General features: G+C 49.3%; 1 protein-coding gene across 6 annotated transcripts in view; it reads right to left on the bottom strand.

Annotated features, from left to right (window-relative positions):
• The window catches only part of SIPA1L3 (signal induced proliferation associated 1 like 3), a 242,469-nt gene that overhangs the window by 134,000 nt on the left and 81,890 nt on the right, over window positions 1–26,579 (bottom strand). For all 6 annotated transcript variants that reach the window (XM_008257242.5, XM_008257241.5, XM_089319237.1 and 3 more), the window contains exon 2: window positions 14,837–14,903. The gene's annotated coding sequence lies outside the window, so the exon portion shown is untranslated. The remainder of the gene's footprint in view (window positions 1–14,836; window positions 14,904–26,579) is intronic.

Genomic DNA, 26,579 nt, shown 5'->3' on the forward strand with positions numbered 1-26,579 from the left:
TATCAAGTAGGCGCTCCCATGCTGAAGGGTGCTGACAGGCAATGCAGAGTTAAATCAACCGTGTAAGTGCTATGAAGAACAGACAGGGAGCTGCGATAACGCAATAGGCGATGGGGTGGGAGTAAGTTTGGGGAGTGGGCTGACGGAAGCGTAGCAGAATGATTATAGCGCCAGACAGCCTGGGTGCGGATCCCTGCTCCACTGTGTGGCTCTGCTAAGTGTGCCTCAGTTTCCTCCTCTGTACACCCGGCTGGTAGCTTGCTGGGAGGATAAAGTGAGCAGGGATCCATCACACACTCAGCAGCAAAGGCCCGGCCGAGTGGGGAGTCCCATGTGCTTAACAGTCCCTGTAAGAGTGTCTCAGCCGTCACTAGGTGGGTTTCCCAAGACACAGTGCACCTGATGCTCTCAAAGTTGGGTGGGCAGCCGTGGGCACAGCAGCAGGTGCAGCAAGGCCCTCCACTTGCACACCAACTGGCAGAGTGAAGGCTCGGAGTGGCTGCAAGGACAGCACCCTGGGAATCTGATGCCATCCCCAGGCTGCAGGGGAGGGGGCCCTCGCTAAGAGGCTGCGGCACTGCTCCCCCAACTCTTGGCCCACAAAGGTGACACGGAAACTCCCCTCTCCAGCCTGCTCTGCACTTGTCAGGCCTGGACCAGAAGAGGGAACCGAGAGGCACACTGGTCAGCATCATACAGAAGAAACAAGGAATGAGGGGAGAGCTGCTGGTGGCTCCAGGCCCAGAAGGAAATGTAGCACCATCTACAGGGGGCAGGCTGGGATGAAGGGGTCATGAGTCAGGAGGGTGCAGCTTTTCCGAGGCAGAGGGCAGCCTGGGTGTCCTGATTTGTGGGCCTCCCAGTGATCCAGATGGAGCAGCAAACCATTTCTTACCTGGGGGCTGAGGAGCCTGCTGGCCCAGGGCACCTGCTACTCTTCCACCTTGCAGACTGAGTGGTCAGATGACGGCACAAGCTTGCAGGCGCCACAGGATCGGGGAGGGCTGCAGTCCCTGACCCTGACCCTGCCTTGTAGCAATCACTACGAGCTGTCGGGGGGTGGGGGGGGAGCGCGAGTCTGGACAGCAGACTGCCCTGAGGGAGGAAGGGAGTCAGGACATCAGGTCTTGATAGCACACACAGGAGTTAAAAAATAAATAAAAATCATGTCACATCTCTCCTTAAAATGCTTCAATGAAAACCTAACAAAAAACCCTCAGTGCGTCCCAGGAGCTGCAGAGAAAGGTCCAGATCTCTTACCGAGGCTCACCAGTGCCCGTGTGGCCAGATCTGCTGCTTTTCCTCCTCTCACTCTGCTTGGGTCAAGTGATCGCTCTTTTCCTTCATCACATCTGCTCCTATCCACCCCAGGGCCTTTGCACACACTACTCTCCCACCATAAACACCCCAGCCACAAGCCTGCCCCTCGACTTGCAAGCTACTTCTTCAGAAATGCCTTTTTGGACTTTCCTATCTCTACCCCAGCCTGGAAGCAGACCCCCAGCCTGTTCTTCTCTCTCAAGGTATTCCATACTTTTTCTTTATGGCTTAATTACCATAGTTAAATGGTGTGGTTATTTGAGTGATTATCTGCCATCTACAGCTCTCCCTGGAAGGTGAGAGCCATGAAGTCAGAATAATAATGCCAGCATTACTTTTAACAAGAGCTCACATTTACTGAACAACTCAAGTGTTATCCAGCATTGGTTCCTTGACCCTTCACAACTGCTTTATGAGACCAATACTATTATTATCCCATTTTATAGATGGGGAGGCTACCTCAGTCCTGACCATGGGAGCAAGCACTCGGTAAATGCTTAGTCTTGGGGGCACCTACATATCTGGAGAACATTTCCAACGTTTCCTTCCTAACACCCACAGGGCACAGGAGCCCAGGCCCACAGAATACACTTCTGCCATACTCTGGAGCCCTTCCAGTTCTGATTGCTCTGCAATCCACACAGACATGAATTGAACTCATTTTTATTGAATATCCACCATCAGGTGTGGCCTAAGTGCTAGAAAGACAGCAAGAGATGAAGCACGTGGGGTCACACCATCGCACGCCAGTTCTGCTGGGAGGGGAGATGGCCACAGGCCCTGTCTCTGCTGAACTTGCTCTCATCAGCATCGTCCCTCATGCAGCCACACTATCTCCCTCCTTCCTTGGCTGGCCTCCTCCTCCTGGCTGGTGTCCCCTTCCCAGCCTCCTTTGCTGACTCCTTGCCTTCTCTCTGGACAGCTCGTCTCTTCTCTACCCACACCCCTCCCCTTCTCTGCCCACACAGCTGCAGGACCTGCGCCCCTCCAGGGACTGTGGTTCTTAACACTGTCTTTGCCAAGGAATCCTACATCTCCCTCCACCACCTGAACCTCTCCCCTCAATGCCAGACTCATACAAGGGGCTTTCAAAAAGCTCATGGAAAACAAATTTAAGATGCAGATTTTTCATGAACTTCTTGAGGCTCCATTGTACATGCAGCCACCTCCTTGCTGTCTCACGCAGCTCTCGAACAGGCGTCTGGCACTGACTGGTGGTGTGCTTCTTCACACCTCCTTCTGTAGTGCCTCACAAACCTCTGGCCCTGCTGAGTCAGCACCTTCACCACTCCCCTGGTGTTCAGGGCCCCACTCCGGCCTCTCACACAGCAGATCACGTCCCTTCTCTACTGAGACCCCTCGCACTATTCATTTAGGGACTGGACCCCAGCCCCTGGAAGGTCTCACACAGATCTTTGACCTCATCTCCTCCCTGTTGTCTTTATTTTACCTGCAGAGGTGGGTGTGTAATGGTATTTCACTGTGATTATCATTTGCATTTCCAAGATGGTGATTAAGGATGGTGAGGTATGCACATTAAATAACAGCAGTAGTAAGAGTAATAATAAAAGGTTAACACTGACACAGCATTTACTCAGTGCCAGATACTAGGCTAAGTGCTTTGTATATACAGCTTTATGATCCCTTTCCAAACCTCTTGAGCCAGATGTATTTCGGAATTCTGAAGTCTCTGGAGTTTAGAACGGCAACTCTGGGGGCTGGTGCTGTGGCACAGTGGGTTAAAGCCCCAGCCTGAAGTGCCAGCATCCCATATGGGTGCGAGTTCAAGTTCTGGCTGCTCTGCTTCCCATCTAGGTATCTGCTATGGCCTGGGAAAGCAGTAGAAGATGGCCCAAGTCCTTGGGCCCCTGCACCCATGTGAGAGACCTGGAAGAAACTCTTGGCTCCTGGCTTCAGATCTGCCCAGCTCCTGTAACTGTGGCCATTTGGGGGAGTGAACTAGCGGATGGAAGACCTCTCTCTATGCCTTTCTTTTTTTTCTTTTTTTTAAGATTTATTTATTTATTTGAAAGTCAGAGTTACACAGAGAGGAGAGGGAGAGGGGGAGGGAGAGACAAAGGGAGGGAGAGACAAAGGGAGGGAGAGAGGGGGCAAAAGGGAGAGAGAGGGAGAGGGAGAAAGAAAGGGGGGGGGTGCCATCCGCTGGTTCACTCCCCAGTTGGCTGCAACTACCTGAGCTATGCTGATCTGAAGCCAGGAGCCAGGAGCTTCTTCCAGGTCTCCCATGTGGGTGCAGGGACCCAAGGACTTGGGCCATCTTCTACTGCTTTCCCAGGCCATAGCAGACAGCTGGATCAGAAGTGGAGCAGCCAGGTCTCGAACCAGCGCCCATGTGGGATGCCAGCACTGCAGGTGAAGGCTTTACAGACCCTCTGCTTTTCAAATAAATAAATAAATAAAAAGAAAGGCAACTCTGGCAGGATCTGGGGAGCACTGGTTATCCACTGCATGGGATTTCTGCAGTGGTGACAGTGTGTCAGCTTAGATCACATTCCACCTAGAACTGGGAATCTGTACTACATCTCTCAATGCACACAGCCACTTTAGCAAGCAGCTAACATCATCTCCTCCATTTTACAGATAGAGAAACTGAGGCATAGGAAGGGTACGTGCTTTGGCCATAGTCACACAGGTAGAAGCAGAGAGCCGGGATTCCAGCACATTCTAAAGGATCTTTACTACCATCCTCTGTACTGGTTCTTAGGGTAGCTGACAGGAAGTAAATCAACAATGAGTGAATGAGATAATGCGGGGGAGGGGGAGGAAGAGAACTCAGGTGCACTAACTAGCTACAGCACACAGCAGGAAGGCCAACAATACTGAGCTAGTTACTCACTTGTGGTTCACCTAATTTACTTTGGATATGTGGTATACCCAAAATATAAAGCAAGATTTTCCCCAAAAAATTGTCTTCAGAAGTAACACAGGACTTCAAAAAGTTCATGGTAAATATATATTACCAAAAACTATGCAAGAATTTCAAAATTTTGCGGGGCCTGCTGGTTATCTTTGAGTCTTTTGAATTATTTTGAACAAAATGCTCTTTGGCAAAGACATAGTATCTTCTAAAAAATTTAAATGTTGCTAGTTTGGGCAACAATGAAGAAGGAAGCATATATTATAAAGACTTAGTAACTATTTCCAGGGGCTTGACTCTAAAAGTAGAATTTAAATCTCTGTAAACGGACCCTTTAAAGATTCCTTGAAAAAAGAAAAAACAAGACAGAGGGGTGAGTGCTGTGGCACAGTGGTTAAGTTGCTGCTTGGGGTGCTCACATCCCATAAAGGAGCACCTGGGTTCAAGTCTTTGCTTTGCTTCCTCTCCAGCTTCCTGCTATTTTAGCCCACCCCGAGAGGCAGCAGGTAATGGCTCATGGACCTGGGTCTTTGCCACCCATGTGGGAGACCTGGACAGAGTTCTGGGATTCTGGCTTTAGCCTGGTCTAGTTCCAGCTAGTGTGGGCACTTGGGGAGTGAAGCAGTGGATGCGAGATCTTTTTCTCTATATCTATGTCATTCTGCCTTTCAAACAACAAAGTATCTAAAGTAAAAACTCTTAAACTGTATATAGTGGGATACTTAAACCAGAGTTTTGGAATTAAAACAAGGGTGTGAGTGAACACTTCACCTAGTGCCCAGGTTTGAGACTAGGCTCCAGCTTTCTGCTTAATGCAGAGGCCCTGAAGGCGGTGGTGATAGTTCAAGTAGTTGTGAGAGACCTGGATTGAGTGCCAGGCTCCTTGCTGATGGGAACTGACTCTTCCTTCCTCAAAAAAAAAAAAAAAAAAAAAAGTATGTAATGCAATACTGAAGCAAAATGCCACTATGGAAGATAAACTTACATGGATAGGCTTAATCTTCCTATGTTGTCATTAATTATTCACATTGAAATGGCTAATCTGATTGACTCAAAAACAAGTGCTGATGTAACTATATTTTCACATTTATTCAGCCATGCGCCCATTTTCAGTAACTAGCCTTAAAAAAAGTTTTGTTTTTTTAAATGTAATATAGTAAGTTAGTGGCTACACTTACAGATCATTAGTTTAAACTTGTCTGATGGCATATGACTGATGGCACATGACTGTATCAAAGGTTAGGATACAGTTTCCAGCAACAACAAAACACATACATTCAAGAAGTGCCACACCACAAAATTTGAGATGGATGTAGAGACAAGGTATTGTGGAAATATGTGTAGGTGACTCACACAGTGACCTGAGAGATATGGGTGTTGGTGAAGAGTGTGCCCAACACAAGTTTGTCATATATGAGAGAAGACAGGCAACATTTTGAATTCAACATTTTTGCTATCAGGTTTCAAAATGCATCACAAAACTAATAAATTAAAAAATACAAACAGGCAGCTGATTAACTTGTCTGTGTCTCCAGCATTTTATGCAGGTCCTAAAACTCTTTTGTTTTTCTCCATTTTCCCTTTGGAAAGATGAGGAATCACTTTGGGGAGACACATAGGGTATTTTCTGGGTTCAAATATTTTAAAGACTGGATGATACACACCAATTTGCACAAGTGATCATCTTGGGGGATTCCGAGTCCCTTGAAATTTTTTAACTAAAAAGTGTTAACTTTGATATTCAGAAATATAAACGAGCAATACAGCTTTAAGATGTGAAGTTCAGCCAGAGATGAGATAAGGAAGTGGCTCACACCCTGGCTGCACACGGGGCCATGGGGAGCTGGGAAGCAGCATTCCAGGCCTGGCTGTGCTCTCAGCAATCCCAACTGAACTGGCCTGGTGGAGGGCGCGGGCCTGAAGGCTTCTTAAAACTCCCAACATGACTCGCACGTCAGCAAGGATGAGCATCATTCTTAAAGCAACACTTTCCAATTTACACTTTACAATGCATTACTACGTGTCTTTTTGAAAATAAAAGGATTTCACAGTCAGAAAAGTAGGCTTCTTTCCTGAATGGGTTCTCAGTGCCTTAACCTACGACTGTGTTCCACCATTAATGAAAGAAGCACAGAGCAGGATGGACACTTGTGAGTGTCTGCTCAGCATTCCCTTGTTTAAGCCTTGCTGTTGGCAAGACCCTACCCCTTCCTCCCCTCCTCCACTCTGCCCACCTAGCCCCTTCCTCCATCTCTCCTGCCCTGGCCAGGGCAGCAGCCCCTCTGTGCTCTCACACTGGCTCCTGTAATTCACTGTCCACCAAAGTGTGCAGTGGGAGATCCCTGGAGCATACAAGGTTTGATTAAGCTTCTGCCCCGACGGAGACCAGCCACAGCATCACTGATTGCCATCCTGTGGCTGTGGAAGGGACCTACCTTGAGGGGAAGGCATCATGGACAGCAGAGCTATGGGCAGAATGAACCTGGGCCCTCAAAGCCACTGCTGAGCTTCTGTATCAGCAGCCCGGAAGCTGGTCCAAAGAACCCTTGGATGTAGAGTTGGGAACCCCTTGATTGTTTAAGGCTATGCGTGGGGGCTTATGCTACCTGTAGCTAAAGCAACAGAACCACAAAATCTCTTACACAGTTCTGTTTACTGGTCGACAGTTTTATTTCACCAGGTAAAATCTGTCCCCCTTCCCAGCTCCATGAGAACAGGGATAACTGTTTTGTTCACTGCTGTGTTTACAGCACCTGAGACACTGCCTGCCAGAAAAGTCAGCATTTGTTCAAAGAAGGACTGAGCACATTTAACTCTTTCAACAGCTCCAAAGGTAGGTGTCACAAACACCCACTTTCTTCCCACACCAAATGGACCCTACATGGTCTGCCCCACCTACCCCTTCCTCACTCATGACTTCCTTCCAGTTCCTTTGAGGTCAAGTTCCTTCCTGGTCCTGAACTCCACTGATGCTGTTCTCTCTATCAGAAACCCTCTCCCCACGTCTGCTCATCCTTCAGGCCTCCTCTCATCTGACAGACACCTCTTGACCTCTCCAAACACTTCGGCCCCTGCCTCCCCGAGCAGATGTGTTCTTAGGGTCCTGTGGGCTCCTCTATCGTGGCACTTACCACAGACACCATTACATGGTGGCTCATGTTAGTGCTTACTTGTGGGGAGCAACTCGGACTAGACTAAGTTACTGGAATTAAGACTTATTCTATGCATCTGCTCTCCCACAATATGGCGCTGGGAGAGAAGAAAACAGCTTCTACACAGCTGCCTCCAGTTCAGCCAATAAACTGTAGGACTTGCTCCTGATTGGAGGAGAGCAGTGTACTCGGCGTGTGGGCGGAGGAGGATTATAAAGGAGGAGAGAGACGGCATGCACCGGGAACATCTAAGAGGAACATCTAAGGGGAACACCTGTGCAGCCCCCGAGAGAGCCGGCCGGCGGTGTGCCGCTCCCCTGCGGAAGTGGGGAATGTGGCAGGGGGAACCGCCCTTCCACGGAGGTGGAAGGGACAGTAGCCAACCCGGGAAGAACCAGCAGCAAACCCGGGGAGGGCCGAGCAGACAAAAGAACAGCACAGGGTCCTGTGTCGTTCCTCCACGAAGAGGGGGAGCGACACTTACTCATCTTCAAGACAGAGGAGCCAACATCAGCCTGGGTCCCTGACACATAAGGTCAAGCCTTTCTGACCTGCCTTTTGGTCTGCTGTCCCAGTGAACCATGAGTCCCAGGAAGGCAAGGACCCCTCTGGATTTCCAGGACACACAGTAGGTCCTGAATTAATACCACACCTGTCTCCTGTGGCCAAGAAATTTACTACTCACTGGACACCAGGTATCTCCCACATTTCCAGACCCTTGTAGTTAGACAGAACCACATGACTAGCTCCAGGTACAAGTGAAAGTGGCTATGTCACTTCTGGCTGTGACCTGGCATCTAAGTGTGCTGTGGGACCCTCAGTTCTCTCCTGCTCTGCTGCTCTTGGAGGCTGTGCATCTCAGCTGTGAAGCCTCAAGACAGGAGAGTCACGGTCGGTCTGGGTCCCTGAAGTACAAGGTCAAGTCCCCTCCTGACCTGCCTTGTGCTGTAAGAAATGGGTGTTCCTTGTGCCCACATCTAGGATTTCAGGGTCAGTTTCTCACCGCAGCAGAATCTTGCCCATCACTGGCATTCCTGTGGATGAATGAAGGCAGCTGGAGGCACTATGATCACAAACTGGGAGGTGAGGAACAAGGCGAAGGCCTTCAGGTGCAAGGGCTGAACCTCAGTGAAAAGCAGGGGGTGTAAGAGAAGGAACATCTCCCGCCCGCCCCAGGGAATCGCCACTTTCAAGTCCCAATGGAGCAGACAGAAGGACCCAGAGCTTCTGCTTCCTGCCTCAGTGGCAGCCCTCATCAAATACAGCTCCTTAGCAATTAGAGTCCAGTTCAAGCCCTAGCGGTAGGCTGCTCAGAAACCAGCAACACCCTAGAAAAGCCTATCAGTTGGAGGACGCTGAAACAGCAAGGCTCCATGAAGGGCCCCGGCTAATTCGGGCTGACAACCTTCCTGCGGAATCACCCACTGGGGCTCTGCCCTCCCTGTGCCATCCCAGAGAATAAATCGCACTGTCAGTTCTAATTTGGGACTTGGCTGATGGGCTAAGCAGAGCATCCATGCGTTCTGGCCACAGAGGTCAAGGGCAGCCCATGCTCTCGAGGCCTGTGCTGAAAGGCCTAGGGATTAGATCAAAAAGGGACTGGGGAGCCAAAAGCTGTAGGTTTCCAACAAACACCAATCAAACTCCTACCTTCTCCTATGAAACCCCTGGGCAGGCCTCAAGTGTGTGGGCCCCGTTTCCAGACCACAGTTCTGCAACACCAGGCACAGCACTAGCTCGGCTGGGCATGCACATGGCTGGTTGGTGAGCGAATAACCACAGCGGCAGCGGCTAACACTGGCTTTCCTATAGGCTGGTGATTAAACCCTCAGGGCTACTGAAGATAAGCTGCCGCCATCATCTTTTTTTTTTTTTTTTGGTGACCACTTTGTGCCGGCACTGTCCTAGGTACTTAAGATTCATGATCATATTTTCATATTCAAAACAACCTTAGGAGACAATGGGAGCTTCCAGAGTGAGACTGCCTATCACGGCCAGTCAGTGACTCAGCTGGGAGTGAAGTCAGGCCTCTAGACTCCAGCCTGTGCTCCCAGTCAGCATGTTAACCCATGTTGCATTTTGCCTCCATTGAGAAGTGTGCCCCAACTCGTGGGTAGCCGTCTCCTCAGGGCTCCCACAGCCCTCCATCAGAACTCCCCCATTCTAGGTCATTTCCCTGCACAGCTTTCCCAACATCCTGTGCGGCCAGGTACGTCTGGGGACAGCACACGATCAGGAATGTGGGACAGGTCCAGTCAGGGTGGGTTGGCAGGATGGATGGAAACCAGAGTCCAAATCCTTTCATTTTACAGACGAGGGAACAGCAGCTCAGAAAGGAAAGCTGTAGCGACAGCTTCACTGAAAAAAGGGAGATGGAGAAGGGGGAAACTGCTTGACAAATCCCTACTCCTCCCAGGCTCAAAAACTGCTTCCCGGAGTCACTCTGACTCCCAGGTTGGGCATCTTTGCTTGGTTCCCAGTCTGCTGGACTTCCCAATTCCCTCAAGAAAGCCCTGGCCACCCTTGGCTGTCACTGTTGGAGGGCCTGCCTCCCTCACTGGACAAGAAGCCCCAGGAGTACAAGGACCCACCCAGCAATGAGCCTGTCTCAGCGTCCACTTCGTTCCCACTACTCCAAAAACCTGCAGAGGGTGGGCATATATTAGGCAGGTGTTCAGTCAACCAGGAAAACTCCAGAGAAAGGTAATAGGCTGGAAACTTCATCCTGGGAAGAATGATTCAAAGCACAGCTATTGTCTGTTTGGAAAAGGGAGGCCAGGAGCAGTTTTCTCAGCCACTTGCAAGCCCCTGAAGGATGCCAGGAAGATGTGTGGCTGGTGCTATTCACCAGGACTGGACCAGAACCAACAGATATGATTCCTAAGAAAGCTTCCTAATGATGCCAATTTATATGCTGCCTGTTCCTCCCTTGCTGGAAGGATTTTGTCCCCCCAAAGGTTTATGTATTTGAAAGACAGGGAGAGGAGGAGAGACAGACAGAGATCTTTCATCTGCTGGTTCATTCCCCAAATGGCTACAATAGCTGTGACTGTGCCAAGCCTAAAGTAAGAGACTGGAACTCCATCTGGGTCTTCCTTGTGGGCGGCAGGGTCCCAAGTACTTGGGCCATCTTCCTCAGCATTCCCAGGAACATTAGCAGGGAGCTGGACTGCACATGGAGCAACTGGGACTTGAATCAGCACATATGGTAGCTTAACCCACTGTGCCACAATGCCATCCTCTCTTGGAAGAATTCGAACTGAGGCCAGACAGCAAGCAGCCTGGGACCCCCCTTGGACCTCCATGACAGAGTAAAGCAGAGTGGCTGAAGAAAGCGAGGTCTCTGCAAATAGGCTGCAGGAGTGCCTACAGTTGCTCTGCTTGGGAGGAAGATTCCCTACTCTGCCTCAGTTTCCTTGTGGGACATCACAGCAGCGACGTCACGGGGCGGTTCTGAGGACTCAATGAGGTCATGCACAGAAAGTGCTAACAGTAGGACCTGGCACAGAGACAGACCCATTCATGCTAATTATTACTGCTTTTCTGCCCCCACGGAGTCAGACACTGCTGGCCGGCTCGCCCAACTAACACTCTCCACTCCCTTTTTCTCTAGCCACCTCCTCAGGAAAGGATATACATTTAAAGAAATATTCCACCTTCCTTGGAGCTGAGGGAAGCTATGGTATACATTTGTGGCCCATGAGAGGCAAATGCAATCTTCTGGGGATTCTGGGTGTGCTTAAGTGGTCCAACACAGAAATGTTCTCATTTGTCCTGCCTGGAGGTGCAGTAGCAACCTTGTGACCATGAGGGGCAAGATGAGAGAAACAAAGGGGTTGCAGCCCTGATACTACTCAGTCACTGAACTGTAGAAGTGAATGGGCAGTCAGGTTCCTACAGATCTGCTGTGAGCTGGGTGTTCTGTTCTTGAAGCTGAACGTATTTCTCACTCATGCACCCACAGTGACACAAATGGCTCAAGGCCAGGCCTATAGCTGGGAACCCCTATTTCCAGAAAGAAAAAAAAAAAAAAGTGGAAGGGAAGCGGGCATTTAGCCTGCTGGTTAAGTTGCCCAGGTCCCACATCAGTGAATCCATGTTCGAGTCCCGGATCTGGCTCCCGACTCCAGCTTCCTGCTAATGTACACCCTGAGAGGCAGAAGTGACAGCTCAAGCAGTTGGATTCCGTCACCCATGTGCGAGATCTGGATTGTGTTTATGACTCCTGGCTCTGGCCCTGGCCATTAGCAGTATTTGGGAAGTGAACCAGTGGATGGGAGCTTTTTGTTTGCCTGCCTTCAAAAAAAAAAAAAAAAAAAAAAAAGACTGAACTATCTAGTGTTTATCAAACCCTGCTGATTTCCACATCACAATGGTAGAATTTTTCTATTTCTTTAACTCACTTTTTAACTTAAATATATTTAAAAATGCATCTATCACCACTAAAAATGAAAAATTATTATCTTTTGCTACAAAGAAAAGGGAACTAAAACCACAATAAGCATGTATAGGCTGATTATTTTGCAAGAATTAGGCTGGGTGGGGAAGAGAAGGAAAAAGCAAACATGATAAGAACAAACAATATATTCATGCATACGTCACTAAAAATTATCTGAGTTTGATGGATTCACAAAAATCCCTCATTTTTCTCTCCTTCTGGGGGAAGAAATACCAGGTGACCTGCAGTAGGGCAACGATGGGCTTTAGCTGAGCTGCGGCAGCCCCTTGGAAAAGGAACACATTCCGGTGTTCAGAGGTGAGTGGACGTGCCCGAGCTCTCCCAGCTGGTGGAGGAAGCAGGTCGGGCACCGCCTTATTCCCTCCTCTCATCGGGGCTTCCTCAGAGTGGCCTTCCCTGCTCACCTTGTCCACAATTCCCCGAGACCCCCATCTCTTCCTTGTAGTCTTCTCCATATGCTTTTTTTTTTTTTTTTTTTTTTTTTGACAGGCAGATTGGACAGTGAGAGAGAGAGAGACAGAGAGAAAGGTCTTCCTTTGCTGTTGGTTCACCCTCCAATGGCCGGCGTACCGCGCTGATCCGATGGCAGGAGCCAGGTGCTTCTCCTGGTCTCCCATGGGGTGCAGGGCCCAAGCACTTGGGCCATCCTCCACTGCACTCCCTGGCCACAGCGGAGAGCTGGCCTGGAAGAGGGGCAACTGGGACAGAATCCGGTGCTCCGACCGGGACTAGAACCCGGTGTGCCGGCGCCACAAGGTGGAGGATTAACCTAGTGAGCCGTGGCGCCGGCTTCCATATGCTTCTATTGTACATGCCCCATCCAATTTAGCCTACATTCATTTCTAAATCTGCTTATTGTTTCATCCTCCAGGAGAATATGGGCTCCCTTAGGGGACCGATTTTGTCTGATTTGCTCATTCCTGAATTTCCAGTGCCTGGAACCCAACAGTAGCATCCAGATGCGTATGCGCTGAAGGAAAGGAAGAAATGAATGAACGAACAAACAAAACCTCCTCCCCTTCTTCCTGGTTCCCGAAGGCCCACGCCAGCCCTCCTGCAGCTTCAAGTGCAATGTTAGGAGTTTACTTGGAATTTGGAATCTTTTTTACCACAGGAAAAAGGAATGTGCTAGATTAAAACAAGTATCTGAGCTCCACAGGGTATTAACAACTAAATAAAGAAATTAATGAGGAGAAAGGACAGGTCTTCCTTACAGAAGGATTTCAATTAATAAATGTAGAAGGGAAGCAGGACACAGAAAAATCACCACTAGGGTAACATCACAGTAATCACTGCTGCAGGCAAGACCTATCCACCAATGGACGCTAAAATTAGAGGGCGCCAAGTATGAGGCGAAACAGGATATTAGCACAGTCTCAAAGTATTTCCCTCAGAGATCTATAAATTACAAAGGGAAAATAGTGACTTAACAGCGGAGGAATGCTCCAGGTGAACACCACCAGTAACAGGAGGCAGTGCGTCCCAGCCCGGCCCCGACGTGATGCATGGTGGGGAGGACACGTGCCCTCCCTGTGATGTCCTTCCCAGCAGCACGTCACCTCAGTTGGGTCACGGGCAAACGTCAGACCAGCCCACACTGGGATTTCCACAAAAGCACAGAGCAGTCCTCTCCGAAGTGTCGGGGTCATGAACGACAAGAAAAGACAGAGCAATTGCTGCAGACTGGGTAAGATTAAGATGATACAACAATGATGTGCAGTGCAGGGGCCCCGTGTAGGATCTTAGAACACAAAAAGGACATCAGTGTAGAAACCCAATAGTGTGTAATTTAGTTACTAGCGCCAGGCTAGTGCTAACTTCCTGGTTTTGATCACTGTGCTACAGTTATGTAATCTGGCAACACAATGGGGACCTGGATGAAGGGAAGGTATGTGAACTCTGCACCATTTTTCCAACTTTTATGTAATTCTAAAATTACTTAAAAATTTTAAAAAAATATTAAAGAATTGTGCTAAGAAGCATCCATTGATGGAAATGTGGCTCTCAGAGACTGTCCTGCAAATACGCTGGAGCACACCTGTGGCAGGGTGAAGGCATGGGAGTCCCCAGCAGGAGCCACGACCAGGAGCTTCCAGGTAAGCTCACTTGGCTCCTACAGCTCCACAGAGCGGTCCCTGCGACTTGGCCAGCACCACCACCCGCGCCCTGGGTCTGGGTGCCGGCACCTCCTGCTCTCCCACTTTCCACACTGTCAGGATCTCCTGGGCTCCAGCATCTCCCAGCACTCCGCCAACAAAGGTTGGTGTCCTCATTCAGAAATGTCTCACTACAACAGGAAACGGCATGTGGCCCAGGGCCGCTCTGCTGCTTAGACGCCACTGCACAAACTCGAAAGAAGATGTCTACTAGCAAACCACCCCTCCCCTCAGTGTGGCCAGAAACCTAGGTGTAACATACAACCGTACGATTATTTTAAGTAGGTATTTACCATATGTACACATTTTAATTATGTCTAAGCACCTACACAATATTTTAACCTGCAGAGAACAGTACATCTAATGTGCTACACCTGGACTGTGGTGGCAGTGCCACACCTGCACACATGTGTCTAAACCCAAAGAACTGTACACTAAAGAATGAAATTTATGGCTTCCCAGCCTTTTGGCTAAGATTCCGTGGGGAGTGAACTTTGTTCTCTGTGAATTTTTAAACGGAATTAAAGGTGAAAAAGAAAAAGTGCAATACACAGATGCACGCTTACGAATGGAGACCTCCAAGACACTTCCTGCTAGGGCCCAGGAAACAAGTGTCAGAAACATCTGCTGAACGGGGGTCCTTGATCTTACACAGCAAACTAACACCTTCAGTGGTACACATCTGAGCAGGAATGATGGATGGGCAAAGGCTGGCCCTGACTCCTCACCTCTGGGGGACCATGTCAGCCTTCCGGGCAACAGGAAGGACTGTGAAAGAATTGTCTGTTTTCTCTAATGCTCTTTTGTATAATTTTTTTTTTTTTTTAAATATCGAGGCTGTTTCAAGCAGACACAGGTCTACCGTACTCACCCTCAGTAGTTCTCAACACTAATGGTCCTGGAGGGTCCCTGGAGAGCCGACGTCAAAGACTGTACATCTGTGCAGAGGAAGAAAGAGATGTTACATCTTCAGCCACCTCTGCCTTCCTGCTGCAACACCCACCTGTCACTCATGTGTTCCCTCCCTCCACAAATGTTTCCTGAACACCTGCTGCACGCCAGTGTTCCCTCTTCAGGAAGCAGCCGGGGAGGAGGTCAGCAAAGTACGAGGGCAGGGAGTGCTCCGTGCCGTGTTGGGGTTGCTATTTCACACAGAGGGCTTGGGGGCCTTTCTGAGGGGATGACAGAGATCATCACCAACTACGGGATTAGCTGGCAAAGAGCCTTCCAGGCCACAGTGCAAAGGCCCTGAGGCGAGGGCACCAGAGGGACATCTAGTGCAGCCAGGAGGCCCTGTGGCTGCTGCAAGGTGAGTGAGGGGGCGAGTGGTGGGAACGGAGGGCAGGGGGGTGATGGGGCAGGTGGGGGCCTTTCTAAGAACAGTTTCTTTACACAACTCTGAGCAGAGGAACGGCACCGAAACTCACTTGTAACTTTCTATTATGAATTTAGGTTTCTGAGTCTTTTCTATGGTAGCTTTTGCTTAATGGCCATTTCATGGATGAATGAACATCTCGGGGCTGAGAAGTCGGAATTGCTCACCGCCACATTCCAGGGGCTGGCACTAAGAAAGATGAGCTCTGAAGGGACAACCTCTAGCCACCCTATGCGCGTGGCCATTCAGTAATAATTCCCATGTTCTCTGCACTGGTTCTGGGCCTCTTGTGCTCATTTCACATTCCCAACAACACCAACAATAACGCCCATGTTACAGATGAGGAAACAGAAGTACACAGCGGGCACCCATTAGCTGAGGTTGCACAGTCACAAGTGACCCATCACTGGACCAGGAAGCCAGCAACCTGGCTCCAATCTGCTCCTGACCTCTCAGCTAGACCACACTCTGTAACGATGGTCAGTGAAGGGAGAGCCAACTTCCCCAACACCATAACACCTGAATGCTGCCCAGGTGCCATGGCCAAGTTCAAATGCCTGTCAGCTCCTCCAGGATGCCTCCCAGGGAGGAGACCTGGCACCTTTCCCACTCAGCATACAGAACTGCTGTTGAAATGATCTCACTCATGGACTGGTGATGGAGGCAGTGCTGGACACATGACCCAGCCCTGGCCACTGTCCTGCCTTCCCTGCTCCTGACTTCAGATGGTCCAGAGTGGCCCTGGCACCAAAGCAAAGATGATCACAGTCAGAACCCACCAGCTCCAGCACAGGCACCGGGACTACGGGAGGAGATAGCTGATTTCCCTGGGCTGCTAAGCTGGTTGGGTCTGCTTGTGGAGCTGCCAGGGGCTGCATCAGAGCCTACCTGAAAACAAAGACCAGTATAGACGAATGCTGAGGTCTAGGAAACGGTGCTGGCAACCTCATTGGAGGCCTAGATCTAGCCATGCCTGAAGCCGTTAAGGGCAGAATTCCCCAAGAGGTGAGTCCTCACATGTCCTTTTCTACTTAAGCAGACTGTATTTCGATTTATTCACACAACCAAATGACTCTCAACGAACACTGAAGGGCAGAGGCAACTGCTGCTCTCGATGGTTCCCACAGCTCACCACTAGACCACTTGGGAAAGTACAAGATAAAATTAGAAACAGTTACTATACAAAGACACAACAAAAACACACACTCTAAAAACTCAGAAATGGCCTCCTGGGCAGTTGCCATTCCTAAGCTGGTCTATGAAGTCCTAACAATTTCGGTTTTCAAGATGCTTGGCAGGGCAGGAGGGAACCAGAGGTACCCAGAACATTTCCCTTTATCATCAGACTTGCCATTAAAAATTTCCTGGGATGATCAGGAAAGCCCCTGCAATAAAGCTCTTGTAAAATTTTAATAGCTGCCATTTAAATTGCAACGGAAATTGCTTTCCTGCCACTCCAATTTTTCTCCCTTTCTTTTCTAAAGTGATGCATATGGCTCTTTAAAGCAGATCAGTGCTGAAGCACAGGGGTGCCAAGTTTCTCCGAGCCAGTGACCTCCCTGCAGATTGCAGGACGGTGGGGAGAGCATCAAACCGGGGTCCTTCACACAGGAGGGAGGGAACTACCAAGAGGGTGTACAAATGGCAGCAAGGGGGCTAGGAGGTCAGATCAGTCAGGACCTCAACTATCTCAGAACTCTACCTCACTCCACCCAGGAAAGGAAGATGCCCTTGGAGTGGCCTCAGCAACCCAGCACAACCACGGCCTGTGGTCCATCAGCCATGCACTTTGCCCTTCGCTTTACTCGGCTGAGCATGGTTTACATGAGCAGCTGAAGGCTGGGGGAGGGAGGTATCCTGGTCAGACCCCTAGCCTGGATGTTTCCTCCCCGTGGCCTCATGGACTGGCTCTAGGAGAGACCCAAGCAGGGTCAACCAGAGTTGGCCCTGGGAATTTTGCTACAGTTACTGGAGGAAGAGATGGGGTGGATGGCTACCCTAGACTGGGAACAGGGGGCTGAGAATGAAGCCAGAGTTGAGATGGGAACAGCACAGAAGTGGAGAGCAGAGGGCTGCTGATGACAACACCCGAGTGGAGGTTTCAGTCATGCCGCCTCTGAGATCTTAGGTCCCTGAGCCTTTAATGTCCCTTTGCAGTTTAAATCAGTTTAGGTCAGAGACACTCAGTCATTCTGAAGAGAAATATCTAATGGAAGAGCAAAGACCTCAAAAATCAACCAAGTGTTCCTTCAAGTTTGGGTGAACATGACCCTTCCAAGAAGCTGACCAAAGCTGCATTATGTCTCTCCAAGAAAACACTGCACAAAATGACACAGGTTGACCATGTCAAAGACTGCCAGAACCCCATCTACGGACCCGGATGAAGACCCCTCTGATCTAGTCTGACCTTCCTACTCGAAGAAGGGAACTGTGGTTCTGATGCTTACGTGACTTGTCTGGGGGCAGACGTGGGCCCACAGAGCCCCAAGAGGTTTCACCAGAGCTTCCCAGAGTACAGCCTCTCCAAGGAAGACCGCAGAGGGCAAGGAGAGGCCGCAAGCAAGGCTCTGGACCCCCACACCTCCATCCCCAGAGCAGCTCCACTCTTTCCTCTTTTATAAAATAGGCTGTCAGGGAAATGTCTGCCGAAGTTCCACAAACTCCAGAATCAATGCACTGAGACTTAATCTTTACATTTCAGTGTACTTAAACATTAACGACCTTGGTTTGGATTCTCACTGAGACCCTGTAGGCATTACCGCCGTGGCTCTGGACTTCCCTGGGGCTGGCCAGGGGCTGCTCTCCTGACCCTCAATGCTGCGTGGCACACCCACACTTTTCCGTCCTGAACTGCTGGGCCGGCGTTTTCTAGTCCAGCCTTGCATTCCCATAGCGACTCACATGGAAGGGATCGTGCACTCGCACCTCTCCACTCCACTTTACTTGTTCCCCCTGAGGAAGAAGAGCTGGCTACTCTGGCTGGTCAGACTGTGGCAGCTGCTAGCAATGAGGAGGATTACTGGCCCCAAAGGCTAGGCCTACTAGCTCTTTTCCCTCCCTGTGCCAGAGACTGCAGGAAGGGCTCCTCTGTTCTCTGTCTGGAGTGGGACATACACCCTGGGCAGTGTCTACCCAATTTCTAAGAGGGTCTGGCCCCAAGGACCCTCTTGATCCAGTAGAGATGTGCTAGGGGGCAGTCAGGCCTTTCTCCTTAGAGCAATGGCTGTGTAAGTGGCTGATCCCAGCCCCGAGATTCCAGACTCACTGGGCCTTGTGCCGTAAGCCGCACTCCCCTTTCTAGACCCCTGAGCTTCCCGTCTGGGGCACCAGGGACTTACTCACCCACTAACAAACTGGCTCAATCACCCATCATTTAGAGAAGAGTCCCGCTACAGCCAGCCCCATCTGCCTGTGGAATAATGACTTGGGAAAATACCTGTTCATTCAACTGCCTCTACCCACACTCCTAAAAAGAAAAGCTGATTGGTGAAGAAAGCATCTTACCTAGGGAATATTCAGGCCCTCAGTAGCCGCTGAGATCATCTTGCAATTAATCATGTTTTCTCTTATGACCTATATTCTATTAATAACCCACACTAACAACCTGGCACCAGTTCTCTCATTGATGGATGCAGGCCACAGATATGACTAAAGCCTGGTCGCTGACTTCAAGGGTCTCTCTCCTTCAGTGCCAGCCTCCCCAAGAGGTACATGTATTGGTACGGGGACCTGACCACGGGGTGAGGAGACTTCACTGCAGCGGGGGGCCTCGTGGCTGTCCTGCCTCCAGCCTAGGCCAAGCAGCTCTGGCAGAGGGGCTTGCAGACGGACCTGTGCAGAGAAGCTGCTCGGGGAAAACAGCTCTGCGTGACCATTTCACATGCGGCAGATTGGCCAAAATGTCACAGTCTGACAGCACCAAATGTGCTGGAGTTCTGGAGTGAGGGGAACTCTCAGTCACTGCGGGTGGGAGTAGAAATTGGAACAAACATCTTTGGAGAACAATTTGGCAATTTCTTATAAAAATGAAGAGACCATAACCTTGGTGATGTGCTTTGTTTCACCCATAGATGAGGGCCCAGGGTTCCCTGCCCAGCTCCCAGACCCAGGTACGGCCTTGCAAATTCTCACTCTGCGTTTGAAGCACAAGGTTTGCTTTGGTTTTGCTGCATGCCAGGCACTGTTTTCAGTTCTTTAACTGTCAACTCATTTGACCCTCATAATGACCCACAAAGTAGGTTCTACTAAGATCTCTCCTGCCTCCCCACTTTTAAAAAATCTCACTAATTTTTTTTTTTTTTTAATTCTGTATTTGAGAGAGAGAGTTGAGGCCTGGGAACACAATCCAGGTCTTCATGTGGATGGTGGGAGCCCCACCCCTTAGGCCATCACCACTGCCTACCAGGTATGTATTAGCAGGAAGTGAGTCAGGAGCCAGAGCTTGGAATTAAATTCAGGTACTCCAATATGGGACATAGGTATCTTAACTGCTAGGTCAAATGCCTGCTTCCAGAACCCATTTTTAATGATCAGGAAACTGGGTAAAGCAAGGTAAGCTGTCCAAGATGACATAGCAAGGAGGCACACAGCTTGAGGGAATTGAATCTAAGGAACTGACTCTGGAACCATTAATAATGCTGCCTCCCAAACTCAGCAGTTTGGGCTTTGGGGCCAGCATTGTGTAATGAGTTAAGCCACCACCTGCAGTGCCAGCATCCCATATGTGTGCAGGTTCGAGTCTCACTGCTCCACTTCTGATCCAGCTCTCTACTAATACACCTGGGAAAGCAGCAGAAGATGGCCCAAGTACTTGGGCCCCTGCACTCACATGGGAGGCCTAGATCAAGCTCCTGACTCCTGGCGTCAGCCTGGCCCAGCCCTAGCTGTTGCAGCCATCTGGGGAGTGAACCACTGGATGGAAGATTCTCTCTCTCTGCTTCTGCTTCTCCCTCTCAGTAACTTTTTCAAATAAATAAATCTTTTTTTAAAAGATGAGTATAGTCTTTGAACCCTATCTCTCTCCACATACAGACACCAAATTCAGATGGCATAAAAACCTAAATGTAAAAGGAAAAATATGAATGTGTCTATAAGATAACACAGGAGTTATCTGTATAGCCTTGGGGATTCTGAAAAGTGTGTGCTCACCACATAAAAAGGGCCAGACTCATCCACACAGTCCCTTGTCCCTTTGCCAGTCTGCTTTTTCCCAGCTTGGAGTGCAGGTGACAGCTGGATTTGAAAGTGTCTCTCTTGTCCCCAGAACATCACCCTGACCAATAGAGACAGGCTGAAGGTGAGGAAGGCGGATGCAATGGTCATCTTGCAGTCATCAGGAGGCCAAAGAGGCCAAGCAGTGCTGGTGTTGGCCTGAGAGTCCTGCCCTCCAGACATCATCATGTACAAACATGACCACTTGTGTTTCCTGACCCTTGCAACCAGATGCATTCCTAGACAAAACACCTGCTCCAGCAGGCTCCAGCAGATACATGCTGTCCCACCTGGAGTCTCCAGACAGCCACTGACAAGCATTTGAAGATACCTCAAAAAGAATGCAGAGATGAATTTTCAGGACCACGTGTTTCCACTGCCCATGGCTGCACAGAAGCATCTGGAAAGATGACTTGGTGACTGAATTAATTCTCAGAAGACCTGATTGGGAACAGCTCCCCCCCTCCCCCCTGATTCCTAAGAGCAGCTAGAGTGACTGTCACTTTAAAGGTGGGGCCTGGCCCGCGGGCCAAACTGCCTTGTGGTCTGTTGGCTCCAGGCTCCGGGGCTGGGAAAATCCTGCATAGCTTGTGGATCCTTTTTCCTCCTGTCATCAGCCATTTGCTGGATGTGCCAACAGAGAAGCCCTTCCCTGCACTCGTGTAAAAACAGCTTGTCAGTGTGGTTTCCACCACTCGGTGCTTTTCCACAAAGCGCTCTCCAGATCCCAGCTAATCAGATGGAAGACAGAACAGTGGTCAATCTACCAAAAGAGGTCAGGCTTTATTTTTTAATCCTCTTATTCATAATATATTGCAAAGGAAGAATTAAAAAAATAAAACCCATTACGAACAGTGAGAATGTCTTTGGTTATTTAACCTCTCTGTGCCTCAGTTTCTTCATCTATAATGGGGATAATATTAGGATTGCAGTGAGGATTAAGAAAGAAATTATCCCATCAAAAATACTTGGAGCAGGATCTCCCATGCTGTAGGTATTCAATAAATGGGAACTGCCATTATTCTTACTGTTGGTGATACAATGAGTTTCTGGGACTGAAGGCCCCAGAGAGTCTAAAAATTCCACGTTCCGGGGGCCAGCAATGTGGCGTAGCAGGTTAAGCTGCCACCTGTAGTGCTGGCATCCCATATGGGCACTGGTTCTAGTCCTGGCTGCTCTTCTTCCAATCCAGCTCTCTGCTATGGCCTGGGAAAGCAGAGGAAGATGTCCCAAGTCCTTGGGTCCCTGCACCCATGTGGGAGACCCAGAAGATGGTCCTGGCTCCTGACTTTGGTCTGGCCTGACCCTGGCTGTTGCGGCTAATTGGAGAGTGAACCAGCAGATGGAAGATTTCTCTGTCTCTTCTTTCTTTCAAATAAATAGGTAAATTTTGGAGGGGAAAAAAAAAAAAAAAAAAAAAAAAAACCTGCACCTTCTGGCCAACCAGACCCAGAGAAGGCCACTGCTCTGATTCTGATCACGTAGGGAAGGAGGGAAACTTGAAGGTCCAGGCCAGTGGTCAGAAGCTGGCTGCCCCAGCCCAGAGTGCTGGGGCAGGAAAGGGGGCTAACTCCCGCTCAGGAGCCATTCTTCATTCCTTCTCAGGATGCTCAGCTAAGACTACATTTTCCAACCCCAACCCTTGCAGCTCCAGGGGAGCCAAGAAGTCGTACAGAGAAGTTGTAGACTTTGAGGAAAATTCCTCACCAGAAACACAAAGCTGGGCTTTGCTTTCTGCCCTTTCCTCACCATCTCCACCTGGATCACACGCTCATGAACTTGACTCAGCAGTCATTTTGGACCATGAAGCCTGGTGCGAGGGATGGTGAAGAAGGATGACCCTGGATCAAAGGATCCTGCTTTTCTGGATTCTGAAGCTGCCATGGCATGCCTGGCCTGTCCATCTCTGGACGTTTGACTCAGGAGAGAAACCATGCATAAGCATATTTTGCAAAAGGATGGTGTGGTCTTACACAGCAGACGACGGGCCAGCATTTTACACCAGAGAAATCCTTGCAACCTGCTGCCATCTGAAGTGTCTTCATGCTTTAGGGCCCCGCTCTCGTCTCAATCCCAGGGAGAAAGCTGGGCTACAGAACTTCCCACAGAAAAGGATTATAGTCACTGTGCCTTAGGAGGAGGAAACAGGAGCACTACATGAGATCTGTTGAGTCGTTTATTAAACAATGGAGTACTATCCTACACTGTACTGTTCGAGGTAAGGTGCTAGATACAGTGTACAAAGCAGAGTCTGCCATTACAAAGCTAACCATCCAGAGCAGGGGACAGACCATAACCATATACAGCATAGGTGGTGAGAGGCATCATCCAGAAAACCAGGGTGCATTTAGGCCCAGGATTAAAGAAAAGGAAGAAGGAAGCTATGTGAAAGTGGGGCTAAGAATATCCCAAAATGTCCATTAACTGAAGAACAAAAAACAAAGTGTGGTACAATCACACAATGGAATACTGACAAATCACAAAAACGAACACAAAGAATTCCTTCATGTACAATGGAGATGCTGAGTGAAAGGAGCCCGTCACAGAAGACCACGTTATAAGATTCAATTTACATGAAATGTCCAGGATACGCAAATCCACAGTGACAGGAAATAGATTCATGGTTGCCAGGGACTAGGGTGGGGGAAACTGGAGGGTGACAGATCAAAGTACAGGGTCCTTTTTTGGGCCAATGAAAATGTTTTGGGGGACAGTGCTGTGGCATAGCAGGTAAAAACCACTGCCTGTGACGCTGGCATCCCACATGGGTACTGGTTCAAGTCCATGCTGCTCTTCTTCCTATCTAGTGCCTTGCTAATGTGCCTGGGAAAGCACCAGAGGAAGGGCCAAGGCTTGGGTCCCTGCACCCACATGGAAGACCCAGAAGCTCCTGGCTCCTTGCTTGGGTCTGGTCCAGCCCTGGGAGTTGTGGCCATTTGGGGAGTGAAGCAGCAGATGGAAAATCGATCTCTTGCTCTGTCTTCCTCTTTCATAACTCTTTCAAATAAATAAATCTTTTTTAAAAAGAAAATGATCTGTAATTAAGACATTGGTGATAGTTGCACAACTTGTGAATACATTAAAAACTATTGAATTACACAATTTAAAAATGGTGAATTTTATAGTACATGAATTATACCTCAATTAGAAGACACTCAAAAGGGCTATTGGCCTGAATTACAGGATTCGTAATAATGTCTTGATTGAGAAAAAAAAAAAAAAAAGCATCCCAGGAGACAGAAAAGGGTGTCTGAGTCTGTTTCAAGATGGTCCTGGGGGGCGCACATGGGCTAGAGGCTGCGGCGAGGGAGCACAAGCCGCGGCAGAAGCTCGCAGGGCTGTGTGGGCCAGGCAGCCATATGCGTTTCATTCTAAGTATGACGGGAAGCCGGGGAATGATGTGTTCTGATCTACATTTCTGAAACATGCCTCTGGCTGTTGCATAGAGATTGGCAATGTTCAAAGCAGCAGGGAGAACGACGAGGCAGGGCTGCGTACCCAAGGAGAGATGGAGGTGGCCAGGCCCAGGGTGAGGGCAGCGGCGCGGAAAGGAAGCAGCTGATGAGGATCTAGTTCAGGTCAAGAGCAAACAGGCCTTGCTGATGGATTTGTCATGGGGATGAGGGAGAAAGAGAAGATCAAGAATGACCTTCCTATGGTCTCAGGAGTTTTTCCAAAGGGGTTTTCTGCCAGATTAAAACGACGCAGCACATGAAGAGCAGTTCACCAAGTGGCTGTTAAATGAACTGAATAAACAGACAAAGTTACTGCCCCGTTTTCCTGGGAGGATACGTTGTTGTGTTTTCAATAAAGACGCACATTTTCAGTATAGGTACATACATGCCTATGTGTGTTTCTGGTTTAAGTAAACGGGTAGCTGATTGTGTCATCTGCCAGGAGGGACCACCACCCACCAGTGGACAGGAGAGAAAGAGGCACAGGGAATGGCACTGAGCATATCTTGATTAGAATTTATAGTCAACCAAAAGAGCATCTGACTGTAAAAGTGTTTTAATTCCTGGTGTTAAATGCAATTACCCCAAGCTTAATTTTGGTGAGAACAGACCTCTAACTCAAACAGGACATTTTTTACCTCAAGTGACAAACCCAGACAGGGTTGGCTTCATGGGCACACAACTCCAGCAGCAGCACAGGCCCTTCCCTTGGTCTAATGCTCTGTCACTGTCTTGAGATTGCTACTAATTTTATCTCCGGACTTGTATTCTGCAAGTCAAGTCTGAAGGCCAATGGAGAATGCAAGTGAGCAGGGGAGACCCATGCAGGACATGAACCCGTTCTTCCAGGTCCAGGCACAGCCTTCCTCTCATGGTACCCCCAGGGCCCTGAGAGCAGGGGATTCTGGCTCAGTGACACACAGGATGCAAAGCGAGTACGAGGTGAATGTATCATCGCGTCTATAACTGAGCACACAGACACGACCCACAGCCCTGAGAGGCACTTCTGTTATGGCAGAACCTGCTTCTACTACATTCCGAGAATCATGAAAGATGGAGCAACCCTCGTATCCTTAATAATAGCGACACTTCCCTGAATTAACCAACCAGGTATACTGAATTCGATGAGGTAGGAGAGAAAAAGACAGGACAACCCACAGTCCCCTCTCCTTTTAGCCCTTCCTTCCTTATCAAAGCCAAAGGCAGGGTGCTGGCAGAATGTGCACACATCAACACAGAAAACGCAAAGAGCTAAGTTGGTTTTGTGCAGCATTTCTGCTCTTCTGGCAAAAATGAAATTAATATGCATGTATAAGCTGGGAACCAAGTGTGTAATTCAGTGACTCCACACACCCATGTTGATATTTGTACTTACATGGTACAATATAGAGGTGAAAGGTGAAGTGAAGCTAATAACACAGGTTTTTATTTTATTTTTTTTTTACATAGAATGAATGACATTAAAAAGCAAATAAAAACCACGATGGCAATTTAAAGGAAAGAGGCAATGTAAGAAAGGAAAAAGTTTTATATTTTGGTGCCTTTAGTGGCACCTTTCCTCTGCTTTTTGAACAAGGGGTCCTGCATTTTCACTTGACACTGTAAATTACACAGTCAGCCCTGAGCCCAGAGGCAGGACAGACTGGGCATCCCCTCAGTCTGCATCCACCAAGGGTCCATGTTCTTCCTGTCTCCCCTCGGTGGCCTAGAGCGCCAAGCTGCATCCCAGGACAGAACCCGTCCTGGTCATAAGAAGGCCAGTTAGTCACACAGTGTGCCACCACCCCTTGTTGGTTCCCTTGCCCTGCCCACACCTTTGTAAACAGAACCTTCAATAAGGCCGCTTCAACATACCCACTGTTGGGGGTATACTGCCCTCAGCTTCCCTCCAGGATCCTAGCAAATCTAGGGAGGCAGCCCCAAGGCTGCCATCCACCCTACACAATGGGTCTTCTCTTTGCGGGGGAAGGGGGGTCCAGAGCAACAGCTAAGTCAGTGGGGCGGGGCTGGGGGGGGTGCTCTCACTCCTGATGAGCGACCACAGGACTGGAAACAGACAAGTGATGCTACTCCAGGGACAGGATGTGCTCTTTCCTTTTGGTAGTGGTGAGGGGCAGGTAAGGGATATAGTCAAGAGAGGGACAAAGCATGGTGATGAATCGTGGTCTAGTCAGAGGTGGGGAAAATTTGACCCTTATGTCTTTCCCTGTGAGCACAGCCACTGCAAGGCAAGCCTAGCAGGAGACAAGACCCCCCAACATGGGGGTCATGTGCCCCAGCCCACTGACAACCACATGCCTTCAGAGAGGCGCTCCACAGCTTGGGGGAATGCATTCTTGTGCTGGAAGCAAGGCAGGAAAGCAGAGCGACAGAGAACAATCCTGTAGTGCCACGGGTGTCCCCAGAGTGGTCAGTACAACAGTCTGGTAGGAAAGTGTCCACCCAGAGCCTTTCTGCCAGGTCTATTTTGTTTTTTAATAGGCACTGGGGGCCGGCACTGTGACCCAGTAGGTTAAGCCTCTGTCTACAGTGCCTGCAACCCAAATGGGCACCAGTTCATGTCCCGGCTGCCC

Source organism: Oryctolagus cuniculus, chromosome 18 (genome assembly GCF_051225735.1).
Source record: "Oryctolagus cuniculus isolate XC-2025 breed Fujian yellow rabbit chromosome 18, ASM5122573v1, whole genome shotgun sequence".
Classification (NCBI taxonomy): domain Eukaryota; kingdom Metazoa; phylum Chordata; class Mammalia; order Lagomorpha; family Leporidae; genus Oryctolagus; species Oryctolagus cuniculus.